Consider the following 17,396-nt stretch of genomic DNA (forward strand, 5'->3'; position numbering starts at 1 on the left):
TCTACAAGCTGCAACAATGTTGTCGCTCATTGTTCGACGCGCGTGAGCATTCGCGGTTCGCTAAGTGATCGATTAAACGGATTCGGGCTCGAGCTTCAGAAGCAATGCAGCAAAGAGAAGCCAGTCAAAAAGAGGTAGAACATAACATTGATTTCTTCCTTCACCTTTCCACTCCACTCCTTCCCTCTTGTGCTTCATCGCCGAAGATCCTCTGTGCGATCTTCCTCACACGCTGGTGACAGTGCGATGATGTTAAATTTAGACAATTAAGTCAAGCAATTAATTGCTGTCGTTTTGCTGTCGTTCTTCCTTTACCCCTACCACCTCAAGGAACGTTTATGCCCTGCTCGCTTCCCCCCATTCCCCCCTTCCCGTCCCCCCTCCCGGCAAAGTCGATCGGCCGAACCGGTGTGCTGGATCTTAATCGCACCAGTTAATGACACACCTTTGACTTTTTCTCACATCCCCTGCCGATTCTCGCACCAGCTAGCCTGGACTTGGTGCAAGCACACTTCTTCTTCGCACCGTGCTTTGGTGTAGCTGTGTGTGTGTGTGTGTTTTTTTGCATACACATACTCAAGATTTGGTTTGGTTCGGAGTTCGGTGCGAGAGCGCGCGCGTTGCAAATGAAGCCATTCGCAGGCGGGCGCACACGATGGTCAGGCGAAGCGAAACGTTCTAAAAGCCACACTAAGCAGGTGGGTAGGTAGGGTGTGTAGGTGCATGGCAGGTTTTTGGACGCTTTACAAACATGCTTAGCGGTGGGTAAATAGACGCACGTTGAAGTATCTGTCGGTGGTGGGAGAGCGTGCTCTGTTCTAGAATTTATAATAATAGGTAGGACAATTTGGCGTCAATTTTTGTTAAATAAGTTGGCTAAAAGACTCCACAACTGTGACTGTGACTGTGAAACATAGCATGAAACACCAGTTAAATCTCCCTGTTCATCTGGAGTTAGGTGAGAGGTAGTGTGAATGATGATGGTGCTAAGGCAAGTCCTTCAGGTTTTTGTTCGCGAATAACCATCAGAATGACTTGCTTTATGCCACTATTCTCGCAACTCTTTCTCTTATTATAAACTTGGACCAAAATAGTTTAGTCCAGAAAGAATGCAACAATCTTCAGCTTCGAATACTTCTTTTCCGTTCTTTCCAAGCCCCCGTGATGAGTTTCAGGTTCTAGTTGGCATATCTGTAGCGTGCATCGATCCTCATCTCATCTGGTGGTACGCTTTTGGGAAGGTAATAGAAGACACACACTCACACACACAGACACAGTTAAATACATCTCCACAAATTGTAACGCTGGACCAAATCTGGGTCTGCACACAAATAGCAAAAGCCGAACCACCCTCGCAGAAAGCGTCGCCATTCGCCTTCCCGCAGCAATAACAATAACAATAATAATAATAAACAAACTCCCCCCAACCCATGACTCCTCCGACTCCCGCACATGCACATCATCCCTTCTTGGTCATCATCATCATCATGGTTCGCGCGGCCCAGCGCATCTCAACCTCATTGTGGACAGTTTTGCACCGGACGGTACATATTTTATTCGAACATTTATTATGTCGTAAATAAAAGCACATTATCTCTCTAATCGCACCGGAGCGAATCTTTTCTTTCCAACCCCCTCTTCATGCCTTTTGCAGAGAGAACTTTGTTGAAATGAAATTACCAACCACCATCATATGTGTGTGTGTGTGACAGAGAGAAAGATGGAGCAAACGGGGAAGAACAGCGTGCAGAATCAAAAAGGCCTTCCCGAGGCGATGATTTGAGCGGGCACACGGGTTCGGTTCGGTGGGAAAGTAGCGCGTTTTGTGCGAGGTCGTGATTGCACAACGAAACGGGGCGGAATGCGTGCGTGTGTGGTGCGGGAGTTCTTGGCCGAGAGAATTGTTGGGATTATTGGGCTGCGAGTGGGAGGAGACGGTGAAGCGTTGGAGATCGTTAGAAGAGAGCGGGGACGATTGGGGGTCGGTTTCTGTTGACCATGTTCGATTGTAAGGTTGTATTAATTTGTTGAAAGAAGGATGTTTGGGAGTTTTCGACGGAAAAATTGATAAGATCAAAGCATCGAAGATATATACATCATAAGGACTCCTTAAAATCCTAAGAATGTGATCATTCTAGTAGTAGAAGTAGTAGCAGCTACACAATGCTGATGTAAGAACAGGTGATCACACCTTCCAATTCACCCAAAACATCACCTGTCTGAGGTCCACAGTCAGCTTCAACAGCAACATAGAAGTTGAGATACGATCAAGGAACTGGTCACAAGACATAAGGTCTGAGAGAATGACTTCATCCAACTCTTGGTCGCGGCCGAGACTAGCTTTTCCATACGAATTTTTGGCCCCGTATGTGGGGCAGGACATTGGATGATCTCATCATCGAGCAGTCAATTTAACTCGTTAGGCTGTGAGGAGCTAGTCATGGCATGAGAAAGGCACCAAACGACCAAGCCCTTGAAGTCAGTTGACGCCGTCGACACGGGGAAAACAGGCGATGAAGGCTCAAGTCTAGAGAGAGATATGGCGTTGATGATTCCTTCATAATATCCGGGATATTGGATTAGCAGACGATGTAGCTCGATCATTTGCCGTATCGAGGCAGGGAGGTAAGTTAGTAAGAGTTTGATAATTATATCTCTTCATTATAACGAAACAGACATTATAAGCTTTAAAATTGTTTATTTGTCATTGATTTTGAAGTTGATTCGACATAAGAAGAGCTTTAATACAGATCATGTCCTGTTCTATTCTCCTGAGACGCCCTCTACTGTAATTTTGCGGTACTGTTAGACAGTATTGGAGTAGACTCATTTGAGTATTTGATTAATTTGAGATAAAAAGCAATTGAAATTTAAGTTAAGTTTAATACTAGTTTCTACAATCCACTTTCAATTTCAAGTTTTTTTATCTTGCTTGCTCTCCCTTTAAACAGCGGAAGAAAGTGTGACGCATCGTGTCGATAAAGGCGACGTACGTGATCGCCGCTTCTGCGCCTTTAGGGTGAGCCGGTGGTGCAGAAAACAATTTTCTTCCCACTTCGAACACCTAGCGACGCTACACCTGAGCGACCCGGCATCCGACAGTGAGACAAACCCCAATGAATGGGTCAGCCACAAATCCGAGCCACAACAGAACGAAACGAAACGAACGACTTAGACTGCACCGAACTCCGAATGCAGATGAAGACGCGCTCCGTTCTCGGGTGTTTGGAGATGATGGCGAAAAAAAAAAACGGGGTGGAAAAGGGGCAACACACAGATGGAAGGGATGAAGGGCCGGGCAGACATAATTATGCAGTGATATTTATCATTTTATTAGCATAATATGTTATTCAAAGCCCATCGTCGTCGTCGGACGGTGGCGCGTGAGTTTTTCCCCGTGTGATTTTATTTTTTTCTTCTGTCTGCTTTCTTTCCTTCGATCACCCAGTGGCTTTGCGTGTTTTAGGTCGAAATGTGTTGTCCGTTGTTTCGACAACTGCTTCCCTCACCGCAGGCTCGATTGGTTTGGGCCGCGGGTTGGACTGCGCATCGGTGGCTGCTGGATCTAGCCGACGCTTTGTTTCCTCTTGTGCGCGGCTGGTGATCGCGCGGTGATGCAGTTTGCTCAATTACACTCGTACTGGCGCGAGCTGCACGGATAGATCTTCTTCACCAGACACAGCCGCAACGGGGGCGCTATAAATTTTATTCATGCCAGATCGGGCAGGCAGCGTTACATTGTAACATAACATCGGTGCGATCGCGATGTACCAGAATGCATGTGTGAAGCGATAGTGAGAGCGAGTGGGCAGTTGGCAAGAGGGAAGTTGCGAATAAAACACACAATGACCACCAACCGCAACATATGCACACACACACACACACACACGCGCGCGATACTGGCTCCCACCGGCAGCTCTATCGGCAATTGTTAATCGAAGTCATAAATGCAATTGAAATATAAATGTAAACACACAGCATCATATAATCGGACACGAGGAGGGAAGAATAGAAGGGGGGGGGGGGGGGGAGGAGGAAGAAGGGAGTACCAGCATGCAATTGCATGCATTTTGCATCGTGCCAGCGTCTGGATCGGCACTATCTAATAGTGTCTTTTAAATATGAATCCAGCAAAACTGGAGAAAAATAAACAAAAATCGCGTTCGTCCGCGATTCGCTTTCCGTCGCCAGGCTTTTCCGGTACCGTATGCGATCACGGTCCGGTGCATCACGGTGGAGATTGCACCGATTAGTGTTCGTGCGGTCCCCCATGCGAGCGAGAGAGAGAGATAGAGAAGGAGAGCTCGATCGAGGCAGAAGAAGCGATGAATTGAATGATTGCGATCGGGATTTTCTCTGCTTGGCGGAGGTTCGTCGCTTAGCGCGTTGCACAAGTCACGCGAGCGGCCGCCCGATCGGCGCGCGGGCAACAAGTGGCCCTCGGGGAGCAATGTTTTCCCTTGCTATGCCTAGCCGTTTATGATTTGATTGCTGCAATTCGCGCACGGGTCTTTTGTTTTTATGTCTGTGTGTCGGTGTCTCCCTCTCTCTCTCTCTCTCTCTCTCTCTCTCTCGGCAGCCACCCACGGGGAGGAAGGAAACCTCGAAGGGGAAACGATCGTCTAGCAATCGGTTAGCCAGCCTTGATGTTCGGTTGTTGGGGTCGGTGTGATCGATTGGTTTGTTTGGAGATGGGTGGAATTCGCCAGGCCCGCCAGGCACCGAGGGAGATCAGGGAATGTCACGTAGCGAAGAAGCGTGGTGGCTGCTTAGCTTCGCACACTGCGTCCAGTTTCTAGAGAGCCGCTTGATTTAGTATAAATTATGTGAATTAATATTAATCGATAAAGGTTTTATTAGTTGACAAGTTAATTTGAACAACGAATTGTAAAGAGAAAAGTTAAATAGAATTGTGAATTCTTTTCACGGCAGGACCGGGGCTCAAATCCCATCCAGTCCACCCTCCCGTACGCAGGACTGACAATCCAGCTACGGATAAAATTAAGTCACAGAAAGTAAGAAATGGCACGCCGAGACCTCTCGAGGTTGAGGTGCCAAAGAAGAAATTTGCAGACTTAACGTACGATATTAAATTAGAAGCACCGAGGGAAACTGATCGCTGTCTGGCAATGCTAGGTGTCGGGATGAAGTCGTGATTCTCCTTGGAACTGCTAGGCCGAGAAGCCTAGTCTTGGACTGGCTTTCTTCTGGCTTGCTTGACTTGAATTCCCCTTAGTTGGACAGGCAGTACAGCGTACGGGAATGCGCTTCTGATGGGATTCGATACCAATCCGTCCGAGTTTTCCTTGGAAAAACTTCTATCAGGTGAAGGTTGCTCTGAACAGCTAGAACTGAGTTATACTCTCTTAAAATTGATCGGTGTGAATTATTTGATCATCCCTGGCTGGTATGGCAGTACCAAGCGAGTCCGGTAGAGGGCGTCTCAAATGTAACGTCAGCTACAGCTCAGTTGTTACAGCTCAAAGGTAACAGCTTCACAAATTCTCTCTAAAAACAAATTAGTTGTCTAACAAAAATATTACTTTATTGCATTTATTTTCAACTACAATTCTTCTACAATTAAAAGTACCTCCATAGAAATGGGATCCAGTGTCGATATAGACAGGTCAATGTGGGTGACCCCCGATGGATATTTCGCGTGACGCATTGCAGCTTAGTCGCTTTCTACTCCCTGGTGCAGTGTGCATCGTGCGGAATGTGTGTCCGTCGCTCTAGCAAACGGAAACCGGCGAAACACGGGAGGAAAAACATATTTAGCATACCGTTGGAACTGTTTTTCCCGAACTTGCTTTCGCTGCTCGATCGATACCCCCATTGGTATTCCTATTAGGGGGCTTTTTTTGGGGTGGAGGTTTTTGTGCTGCCATTCCGCGGGCTACAGCACCATTCGCCAAAAGCGGGAACGTAAGCTTTGTGCGATGAAAAATGAACTTCCCGCCGACAGACGGCACTAGCAAATCAAGAGCAAAACAAAAAAACGGCAAAGAGTGCACGCGACTGCAACAGGTCGCGTAATGTTGGTCAAGCCGAGCAACAATGTTGCATTCGGCGAAGGAAGTTGGTTGCTTGGAGGAGCCCGAAAAAAACAACAACAGCAACGGACCAAAAAGACATCGCAATGCGCGTTTGCAAACTGTTGCAAGGGGCTAAGGTATTTCGGGGCAGATCGATTGCAAGTGCAATCGGGGTCGATTTTCGCACCCGATCTCGGTCTCTCTCTCGCTCTCTGATGCACCGACAACATTGTGCGGATGGAAGACGGTCGGAGGTCGGAGTCGGAAAGGCTGGAAACGTTGTCACATCAGCCGTGAGCCGTGAGTAATGATTCGGCGCCGCTTTTTATTGCGATCTGCGGTGGTGAAGGCAAAGGGAAACTCGGGGTGAACGGGCGGAAAGGAAGATTGATTTTTCTGCCCCGTTTTCGAAAGCAAGTGTTTCGGTGTGTTTTGCCGAATTGTAAGTGGTTGTAGAATGGTAATGGGTTCAGCGGTACACGCGTGTGTGTGGAAGGATGAACGGATAAGAAGGAATCCGATCGGGAGATTGTGTTTGATCGTCGGGGCGAATTTAAATATCCGTGTTCGATCACTGATGGGAATGAATAAGGCTGAACGGTTCGTTCTTCGTTGCTCTGTATTAACAATTTAAAAGAAAAAAAATCATAATGAATCTTGAATATTTTAATAAAAATGTACTACATACAACCTTTCTTAAGTAAGTGATCACTCTAAGAGACATTCACTACTGTGAGTTACCTTGAGCACTGCGATTAGTAGCTGCTAACGACTAAACAAAGCGAACCTTCAGCCTACAAACAAAGCGGCCGAGAGAAGCGTTTACACGCCTGTCAGGTTGCATTAAATGCGAAATTGATCGAATCGAAACGGAAATTGGCGAGCGTGCGCGCGGCTCTTGCGAATCGAAACCCCCCTTGGTCTTTCTAGATATTGGCTGTCCTGGTTGTCGTTTGCGTTGCGCGTGTGGTCTCGGGCCGGTAGCAACACTGGTGTTAGTTTATGCTGAACTTCCCAACCAAACAAAGAGAAGAACTGGTAGAGAGAGAGAGAGAGAGAGAAAAAGCCGAAGTTTCCAAGGCTCTTTCGGGGAAGTGGAAAGAACACCAAACTGCAGACAACGTTCAGTCACGAAAAAAGGTGTTGCTTAGAAGGCTGCAGCGAGCGAGTGGCTGTGTGGCATTGGATGCATTGGATTTGCAGGCGAGGCGCTAAGCTAGAGCACCGCGGAAGAGACAAGCCCGCCGAAGGGAAGTCGGGTTAAAAAGCAATTAATTTTCCTGCAACCCTCTGTTCAGTTCTCACCAGTTCGGCGAAGGGTGTCGGATTTGGAAGATCGGTGCGCAATTCCTTGCGCCGTGTCGGATCTTATGAAATTGGGTGCAATTTTTGGGTGCACGAAGTCATCGACACGGGACTGGACGTGAATGTACTGATTGTGGTGGTGCATTTAATCGAATTTGAACCGTTTTGTGTTGGAGGCCGCACGATCGGGAGGCGATTTGGTTGTTTAATATATTCAAGTGCTCTCATCAATCATTCGCTAACAGAACGCGGCTCTGATTGATGAGTGAACGGCCGGCAAGTGAATGTGCGTGGCGTTACATTGTAGCGTTCTGTGGGGAGACTTGGCTGGCCGATAAGCGAGGTAATTAGTTAAACTGCGTGCAATTGCCTTTCGGAGTGTTGCATAAAGCGGCTAAAGAGCGTACAATTATTACACTAAGAATATTAACAGCAACTGATGGTATCACCTAACCGTCAACCTGATGTATAAGGTGATCGCAGTTCATGATCGGGATTCTTGGTCTCGAGATGATTCTTGAAAATAGCTTGGAGCAAGCTAGAGAGTATATTGGAGATGTTCTCTGAATTTTGGACTTGAGGAATTCCGATCAGCTCTAAGAAATTTCCTCCTTAGAGCGCAAGATGATCAAAAGTATTTTGGGGCTCGAACGAACGAAGTATTTGGAGCTGAACGGTGATCTCTGAGGGTAGTGAATTAGACTTACCAGACTGCGCAAGGCTAGTCAAGCAATGAGAATGCCTCTCGACGACCTGGTCTAGTGAGATGAGAAGAGAAAACACTAGACGACCTTGTCCGTACAGTCTCTTAAGGTCAGATGGGCAGAATTGGCGTGGTGATTCAAATTGCGATGTCCTGATTGCGTTGATTAATAGACGCCTCCGATAAACCTTACTTTGTGAGCTTCACGGAGATCCCTATGAGCTGCGTAGAAGACTGGCCAAGGTCCGGAAGACTAGCCATTCAATGAGAATGACACCTGACGTCTCAATCTTAAAGGACTTGATGACTTTTTCATCAGAGAAAGATCGGCGATGTGGTGAGGTTTGTGGTGAGAAAGAACTGACATGGGTTGACTATGGTTGAACTGTGGTTGAACTGAGTAAGTAGTTCTTGACCTATACACTTTACGATGTTTCAACAGCTGCTCTTCGTCTTTTCTCTCTATCTTCTTAGAACCAAAAGCAATTTAGTGAAAGTGTATGTCACATCTACGTATACCTTCTATAAATAGCGTCCAGTATAGCCAAACGAAAGGCCCAACCTTTTGTAACAAAATGTCCAAAACAACCATCAAAGCTGTGCTCATGTCAAACTTAAAGCAAGAGCAGTATCGTACATTAAGAGGCTCATTTGCATCCAAACAAAAACAGAAATCTCATGCCAACTGAACCACAAATTAGCACACATGTTCACGTCCGCTGTGTCCTGCGTCGGGATACCGCAGCTCACTAAAAACGTTCAACTCCAGTGCTCTAATGTTCATGTTCCGGTGAAAAAGACGTACGTGCCAAATGGTCGCACGTTTGTTACGGTTTCGGTTTTTGTTTTGCTTCTCTCGGGTGGATGTGCAGCAATAAAGAGACATGATGGGAGAGAGAGAGAGGGGGGGGGGGGGAAAGTGAAAAAACACATAAAAATGCAATAAAACGCTACAGAGTTTAGGACCACACAGCGAGCACTGCTACGTGTGATGCGGTTGAGTTGTGCTTAGGAGGATGCGTGAAGGAAAAAAATATTTTTGAAGGACTGAGTTGCAACTTAGTCGCACAAGATACTATTGGCGAATTGGGGGATGCTCTTAATAACAGATTAGTAGCTTTCTTCACTTCCAGCCAAATTCCTCTTCCTGAGGACTCCCTTAGGTCCTCACCGCTCAATCTTCCCGGAAAGTGTCACCAGCGTGATGCATTGACAGAGCGCCCGGTCCTCGGTGTCACACAGGGAAATGTTGGCCCGTACTTACTGATCCAACTCCAAAGTCGTCCAACGCACTTCAAAAACCATTCATCTCGTCGCGCTTGCGGTTCGTGTTTCAACGTTTTCGTGTGGTCTCGCCGGTCTTTCTAATGATCGTACCGGCGGCGCGGCGGCGGGTTCTACATGTGGTTTCGTTCATTTCTGAGGTCCAAACTTTTTGTTTGTCGTCTCTTCACCGCCCTTGGTCTGGTATTGCTGGGTATGTAATGCGAACGATCGTTCACAGTTGTTTTATTATTTCACATCGTCGTCTCGAGCCTTGCGCGAATGGGGAGACCAACCAGAGTGTCATTTGCCCGTCGGCGAATGGCCAGTGTTTTGGGACGGGTGACCCAGCGGTTCCCGGGTTCTTGTCACTCGAGGGCAATGATATCGCGATCCTCTTCCCGGTGTGTGTGTCTGTGCGTGTGTAGCTGGCTGACTAGGTGGGAGGAAGTGTCAGAAGATCGCACTGGTGGGAGGCATTCATGGTGCTGTTTGTGTAGTTGGCCCCCATTTTTGCGTACATGACCGTGGCAAATGTTAAAGGCACTATTAAGGGAGAGGCAAAAAAAAAAAACGCTACGCTCACACACCAACCAAGCAGCACAAAAAGCAAGCACACACAAGCCCCAACGAAAACCACCTTCAAGGGGGAGTCCAGAGAAAAACGAATCACATTCATTACATGCGCGACGCGTCCGAATGTATGTTTCTCGCAGGTGAGCTATGGCAGCATTAATGGTGACCTACGGAGTGCATGGGGCAGGGGAACGGGGAACAAGGGATGGATGAGGAAGGAGGAAGGGGCATCAACGCCCCTGTGCAAAAAAACCCGGTGCGATATAGAGTGCGTGAAAATGAGTGAGTGTAGCAATTGTGAGATTGCGGAATTGCGGATTTACCATCCCAGGCCCGGGCCATCTTGGTGTGGAGTGCTGCTGCTCGAAAGGACTGCAGAGGAGGCAGGGAGCAATCATTGTTCTGGTGTCATTATAGGTCTTTTTTCCTTCCTTTTTTCTTGCTCCTCATTCCCATGTGATCCAGTCGGCGTGTCCTCGTGCTCGATCCACCCGGAGGAGGTTCATTCAGCCTTCATTCTTGGCTCATAATATCGTTATTTGTAGCTTACTAAGGTGTTGGGCTATAATTTGGATGAGAAATCATGAAGTCGGCCATTGAAACACTAGAACCTGTTTGCTTTACGAGAATTATCACCAAAATCTTTACAATTATTCTTTTTCTCACGTGGCTCTACAACCTCGAATGGTCTCGGCCCGCCATTTCTGGCTCTCTGTAACTTGATTTTACTCGTAGCATTCGCTCTGGATGGGATTTGAACTCCGGTCCTGCCGTGTTAATACACACAGCCATTAATGACAATGAAATGAATATCTTACTGAACCAAAGACGGGTGGCTTAACACTATTCAGTCTTCATTGCATCGATAAATTGTTAAGCTTTATTACTTCAGATTCCATCTTCTGTTCGATTGAAATCTGAATTGATATTGGAAGGATTCTTGTAGATGAATAATTTTACAAAACAAAAAATTGCTTGGTAAATCTATGACCTGACAATGAACAAAAATAAACCCAAATAAACACCTCCACCAATAGATAAAAACGCTTTAATTAATTAAAATTTGTTAAAAAAAACATTGGATGAACCCCCCCAATATCTCAATGCCTTTTCTCGCTTTCAAAAGGTAACCATGTACAATTTACCAACCTGGCCAACTGGTATAATCCGATGGGATCTGCACATGGGGCATACAAAAAAAGAAACCGGGGGAGAAACCACACATACGGTACCTTAGGGAGGTACAATATCAAATGATGTATTTGCGATAGGTTTCCATCCCATCTTCACGAGTGGGCCGGTTGGACGTTGCTCTGAGGGATTTCCTTGAGTGGACCGGGTGTTAAAGTTAATAGTGGACCTTTTAGGCGTTGTAGGGAGTGCGAGAGAGAGAGAGAGAGAGGGACTTGTCAAGATTAGAGTCCTCCGAAGGGCGACACACAGTGCGAGAGAGAGAGAGCGCTCACGTATTCATAAGACCTACTAAAGCAAACCCTGCAGGCGGAACGATTACTCTCTTTCTCGGTGGAATGTCTTCTAGCACGGTGGAGGTCATGTGTGACTCCAGGTGTGACGACCTGCTCGTACGACGAGTCCCGATAGTCTCTGTTTCAGCTCAATCATTTTAACAACGAGTTTTCCACCAAAGGATCAAGGGGGAAGGGAGATTCACTCTGGACGGGAACGGCTGCGAGTTAAGAATAAGGGCAAGAATAAGGGCGCATCATCAAACGTCCCGTGCACGACCCTGGGCACGAACTGCAAGCGGTCGTTTTCATATCTTGATTTGATTGTTTTGTCTGGTTGCGGTGGTTGCGCTGGTCGCTGATATCCAATGTCCCAATGCCACTTCCTGCCGTGCACCACGTACGACGACCAGCCAACCAAACCACGACGGCGACGACGACGACGACAGGCTTTGGTTTGGTGGATGGCATCCCGGTGTTCCACGAGGTTTGACGTTCATGATCGGGCGAGTGCGATATCGAACCCTAATGAGACAATTTTGAAGCCGTTTGTTCACACCAGCGTCGGTGTGTGTAGGCAGGAGACAGAAGACACACACCACCACTGTGCCTGCTCTAGTAGTCACCACGTACTGGAAGGTTGTTATTTATTTTTTTAAATGACTCCACCACACATCCACCACAATCCTTTCGCGCGGTACTCGCGGGATTGGAGGGTGTTTCCTTTTTTTTTTTCTGCCCCCGGCCGTTATCGTTTTGCGTTCAGCTTTTGTTGCCCGAAGAACACCATCCGTGGCGAGAGCTTTTTTGTTGTTGTCCTGCGTTCATTTTCCCTTTTTCCCCGGGAGTCTCGGCAGCCTGCCCGGGAACGGCCAGAGTGAGCGGGAAGGGGGACCTTTCTTTGCCTTTTATGTCGTTGGTCGGGATTTTTTCGGTCCAATTTTGTCCCTTGGCCGTGTTATGCGTTTACATTATGCTCTTTGTTGCCTCTCTCTCTCTCTCTCTCTCTCTCTCTCTCTCTCTCTCTTTCTCTCTTCCTTCTCCCGTCATCTGCTACGGGAACCGATTGCGTATCGATCGTTACGCGATCGGACATGCGCATCGTGCTCGCGGAATATGATATATTATGTCGCAGGATCAGCCATTTAGTGTCCGTCTGGCAAACGCGCTTGGTGAGCCGAAAGGAAATGTTCGAAGGCAAGCGCGAAGGGAGCGTTGATCGCGGTTCGTTCTCACGATCGGTTCGATCCATTCGCGGCCTCCAGGAATGCTTCCTTACTTCGCTTCTCGGAGCTATCGGACAGGAGAGTTGAAGGCCCAACGGAGAATGTGGAGCACTTTTTCCTGTTTTGGAAAAGCCGGGCCGATTTTTGGTGAAATATGAGTGCTTTGAACAACTTCGCAACTTCCGCTGGATCGCTTGCTTTCTTGTGGCGCAGGTTCGGCATACAATGTGATAATATGTTCTCGAGCGTCTCACCTATTAGGTCACCACTTTCATCTCACTGCAAATGCACCGTAAAACGCATAATCTCTCCACCTAGATAGGCTGGCGCAAGACTCGAGGGTCCAAAATTCCACACAGTTTCCCGACGCCAACCGGTTCTACGACCACACCGGGTGACCCTTATAAAGCGCAGTCGATGGTCACCCTTTTCTTTGCCGACGCCGCCAAGATTTCTTCATTGCCGCAACCCGCAACGTCCCTGCCAGCACGAGTAGCTAGGAAAGTACATATTTTAAGCAAAAACACATCCCCAAACGCATCCCCCAGGCCTGGAGGGCGCGTCCAAGCGGAAGGGCAAAAGTGCGAATTGAATGCTGCCAAACGCTCGGGCATTTGAAGTGCGTTTCTCGACACCTTTCGAGCGGCTTCGTCAGAGAAAGACGCTCGGCCCGGTCTCGGTGAGTGTTTACACTTTTACACCACGACCTGCCAATTGGGACACACACACACACATACGCCGGTGATGGAGGGTGTTTATTACGTTAAAATGTAGTTAATGGTGGTGGCCGAGGTGCAGAAAATCTTCCTGCCAATGCCCACGTGGCCTTGCAACCGCCCTCTATCGGCGGGGGCTTAGCGCGAGAACGGAGAAGCGGAGATAAGGCAAAATAGGAAGCTTAAAAGAGAAACGACCCCAGTGTGGGGTCCGTCAATAGGCGTTTTTTTTGTGTTGCTCTCACCATGGACAACCTGAACCTTCGCGAGCGAGGGAAGCTCCCTTAAGTTATGCGCTTACATGCATTCTTTTGTTTTGTCTATGAAAGATTTATAGCTTTGCGATAAAAGCAGGCAGAGTGGCAAGCGGCGCGAACCAGCACTAACCAGCAGACCTCCGGATCTCCGGTGTGCAGTGGCTTTGTGTGTGTGTATAGGTCCCGTGCGAGTACCCGTGAAAGCAAAACCATATTTTCTCGCCCGAAAGCCTCCCCCTTCTAATCGGTGAGGCTCACATGCTGAGGCATTAACAAGTTGTCACAGGGGATGTTTATAAGTGTTTTGACCGAACCGGTGGCTTCTCATGCCGGGGAGGTGATCGTCCGGTAGCGGAAGACGAGTGGGGGTGTAATGGTAAATTGAGGTTGAACATTCCATTTTACACCGCGATGCGATGCGGTCGAGTCGCGTTCCAACGTCACAAAACCGCTATCAATCGAGAGAGAGAGAGAGAGTTCCGTTCTGTCACGCAGCATCACTAGAATGTCCAACATGGCTGCGACATAGATCCATAAGGTTCGTCGAATGGCGTCCTCGAAATGCTTGCAGAGTTCCCAACCCGACCCAACCCGACTCGGGCAAACGATATAGAATTCGATATTTTAATCTTAATGACTTCATTATCATATCTTTAACGATAACTATTTGTCATAGGAATATTGGAATCTTGTGCTGGTGTCTCTTGTGGTCGGATGACGTGACGTGTGTTTTGCTATGTGCATCTTCTCACATTCATAGGAGGATCCGGGTATCGGCAGCTGGGCTCAGGTCGTGAAATTGGAGACACAGACAACAGGTTGGCGTGGAGATCTCTACCACCTGAGCGTGTAAATTGCTGCCTGCTAGAGGGCGAACCGTTAGATGCGAATGACACAGTTGTTGGGGTCGTGTTATTGAGTGGTTCAAATTATGAAATCCATAGTCAAAACCCGTGGTTGATCGTCCGGATGGTACGAGAGTATCTCCAACTACTAGATGCTAGTTTCGTTAATCTGATCAATCACGATGCAGGATTTGGCAAGTCAAACGACAATTCCATATGATTGATCGATGATCTTTTGTACCTCGTTCGGTGGTTTATGGATCGAAGAAATAAGGCAACTCTTTCTCGATCTTTTTGGTACACACCTGTGCCTTCGTAGACCAAAAGTGGGAAGGTACATCACGATCTTCCGAAAAGAATAAGTGTTGATGACGCTTGACACCGCTCGGGAGAGGAAGCTGTCGATAATCCTGCTGTCTGTTCACATTGAGACATTCGTTACTCGGATCGGATAAATGTTTCTGTGACGTAAGCGAACTGCAAAGCCCAATTCTTTGAACCCTAGGTTCGCTGCGACTATCAAAATCTTCAAGGCAATCAGTCAGTCAACTAGCTCAACCAGCCAACAAGGAGGTGGCCGTTACCTGGAGGGAAGGGAACTGTTTTTATGCAAATCTAGTCAGCCTGCGTCCAACAGCTTCACAGCAGGAGATCGGCCCCCCTCCCCACCCGAGATTCCAATACCCAGAAGTTCCCGGGGTATTTTTTTGCGCGATAGATCGATCTGCGACAGCTGCGTGTGATCGCAATTCGAGATCCGATCTGACAGGGTCTCCCGATCTCGAACTACTCTGAGGGAGGAGGAGGAGGAGGAGGAGGAGAAGCACAATAAACCGACCCGACCCCTTGAGCGCTCTTTTGGAACCTGTATCGGAAGCCATAATCTACGATCGGTGATCGATTTGAGGTGTTTGCCAAAAAGATCGAGTTTATAGGGTGCGCTCGAGGGGTTAAGCGTAAACGCTTTAAGGGTATCGGCGAGAGTTTGCGAGGGTGTCGATGCGGGAAAACTGTCAGTGTGTCTTGTATGTATCCATGTCCAACACCACCAGCTTGTTGACCGATCGTAACGATCCGACGATCGACAAAAGGGCAACCCATAACCAACCCCCGAAACAATGGAAGTGCGAATGGAAAGTCAAACAGCAGTCGATGATCCATAAAATGAGCCTCCCCGTGAGCCACCACGCCGAAGCTCGGTTGAAGGTCCGAACACCACCAGCGGCGGGAAGCAAAGTGCCAAAAAGCCATCCGATTCCCAGCCATGACAGGCAGGGCTTTCCGTCGTAAAAGCCGAAGTTTGTTTCTCTCGTTATGTGAAACATAAACAAACACCTTGTCCGGCCAGTTGGAAACATCGGGCTTTGGGCCGGTGCGTCTATGCAGCCGGGGCGTAAAAACACAAAAAGAAAGCCGAGACGCGAAGCAGTGGTAGGCAATGTTCGTCCCGCGGGAGATCGAAACCCCTCGGATGATCTCCGGGGTCGCCCGCAGTCGCCGATCCGATCGCAGTCCCGTGCATGGATGGGTCAATCATCATAAATGCGTGTACACAAAACGTATGCTTTTTTATGATGCCTCTAGCCTCGTCCACTGCTGGTGGGACCAGGGGGAGGGTGAAGAGAGAAGGTGGATAGAATGGGGAGGAATATGTTAAACGCAAACAAGACAACATGCTGTCCATCGATCTGTCTTGGGACCGTGCTGCTCTCCTGTCCGTGGCTCGCGTTCAGGCTGTGAAGCCAGTGGATCGTTCCAGTGAAGTATTGGACGATGATGGATTTATGGTTCGGTGTTCGGAACCGGGCCTAGGTGTGCGTGTGTGTAGCGGTGGCTCAGGAATGCCAGAGCTAGAACACGTATGCACACACACACACACACAGAGGGAAGGTTGGTTGATCTTCATCTACGGTGGTTGCTCCGTTTCGGATAGTATAATTGATCTAGGGTCGATCGGACGGGGATGCCTATCGCGCACATCGATGGATGGATTATCGGAATCGGTGGAGCAAGGGGTGCAAGGCGAGCAGGGTGGTGTGGGTTGAGTAAGGTGTTTGGAATGTGTCTGCGGGGGCATTCCAAAGCAGGGAATTATGTATCGGACCATTGATACAGTTGTTTAGGTCAACTGAAACAATCATTCCCGGACTGTTTTGCTTAATATTTTATTTGGATAGGAATTGTATAAAGCTGTGTGATTAGATAGGTTTTTTATGATATGTGATTGTTATATTGAAGGACCTTTTTCCTCTCCTCGAGTTCGACACATCCCGGGGTCATCAGCTTCTCTATTGATTGATTTCCAGTCCTCATAAGGTCTCCTAGGTTGACGGAAAGAGATGCATTGGAATTTCTGGTAAGTTTTTCCAAGATAAATCAATATCCCAGGGAGATCATGATTACAATCGATATTAACCGAGCTCTAGATGGATACCGAACTCTGGAAGCCGCATAAGGCGTCGTGGCGCCATCCATGAGTTTTTTTCGTCAAGTTACCAGAGTAGAGAGTAGAGACAGTCAACATAGATTCTTGGATTGCAGATTATTCAACATTGAAAGTATAAACGTCAATAGTCTCACTTAATAACCTCTGCAAATGTTGAGGAGATGCATCGACAGATGATCGCACTAGGACCGCTCCTACTTCTTCGTGACAAGCTTTTAGGCCTTAAGACCTATTAGATCCAAATCCATTCCCAATAATTCTAGATTTTTCTTTCAATGAAGCGAACGGTCTATTTTTGCTAAGAGGAGCTAGTCTTGATAAGATTAGATCGAGGACCAAGAACCTGAAGATCATCCAAATTCTGTTCAAGAAGTCATCTAGAGCTACTATGTTGGGGGGAAAGGGAGGATCTATTTTTGCATAAAGAATTTAGCTGACTAAATCTGGATCTCTAGATGAGGTTGGGACTTTACGGAATAGTTACAACTTCAATATTCTTAAGAGCATGAGCTCTCCTCAAAACCAAGGAACCTAATTCTAGAAGAGGATGTACGGATA

The sequence above is a fragment of the Anopheles stephensi genome, chromosome 3 (assembly GCF_013141755.1).
Source record: "Anopheles stephensi strain Indian chromosome 3, UCI_ANSTEP_V1.0, whole genome shotgun sequence".
Taxonomy (NCBI): domain Eukaryota; kingdom Metazoa; phylum Arthropoda; class Insecta; order Diptera; family Culicidae; genus Anopheles; species Anopheles stephensi.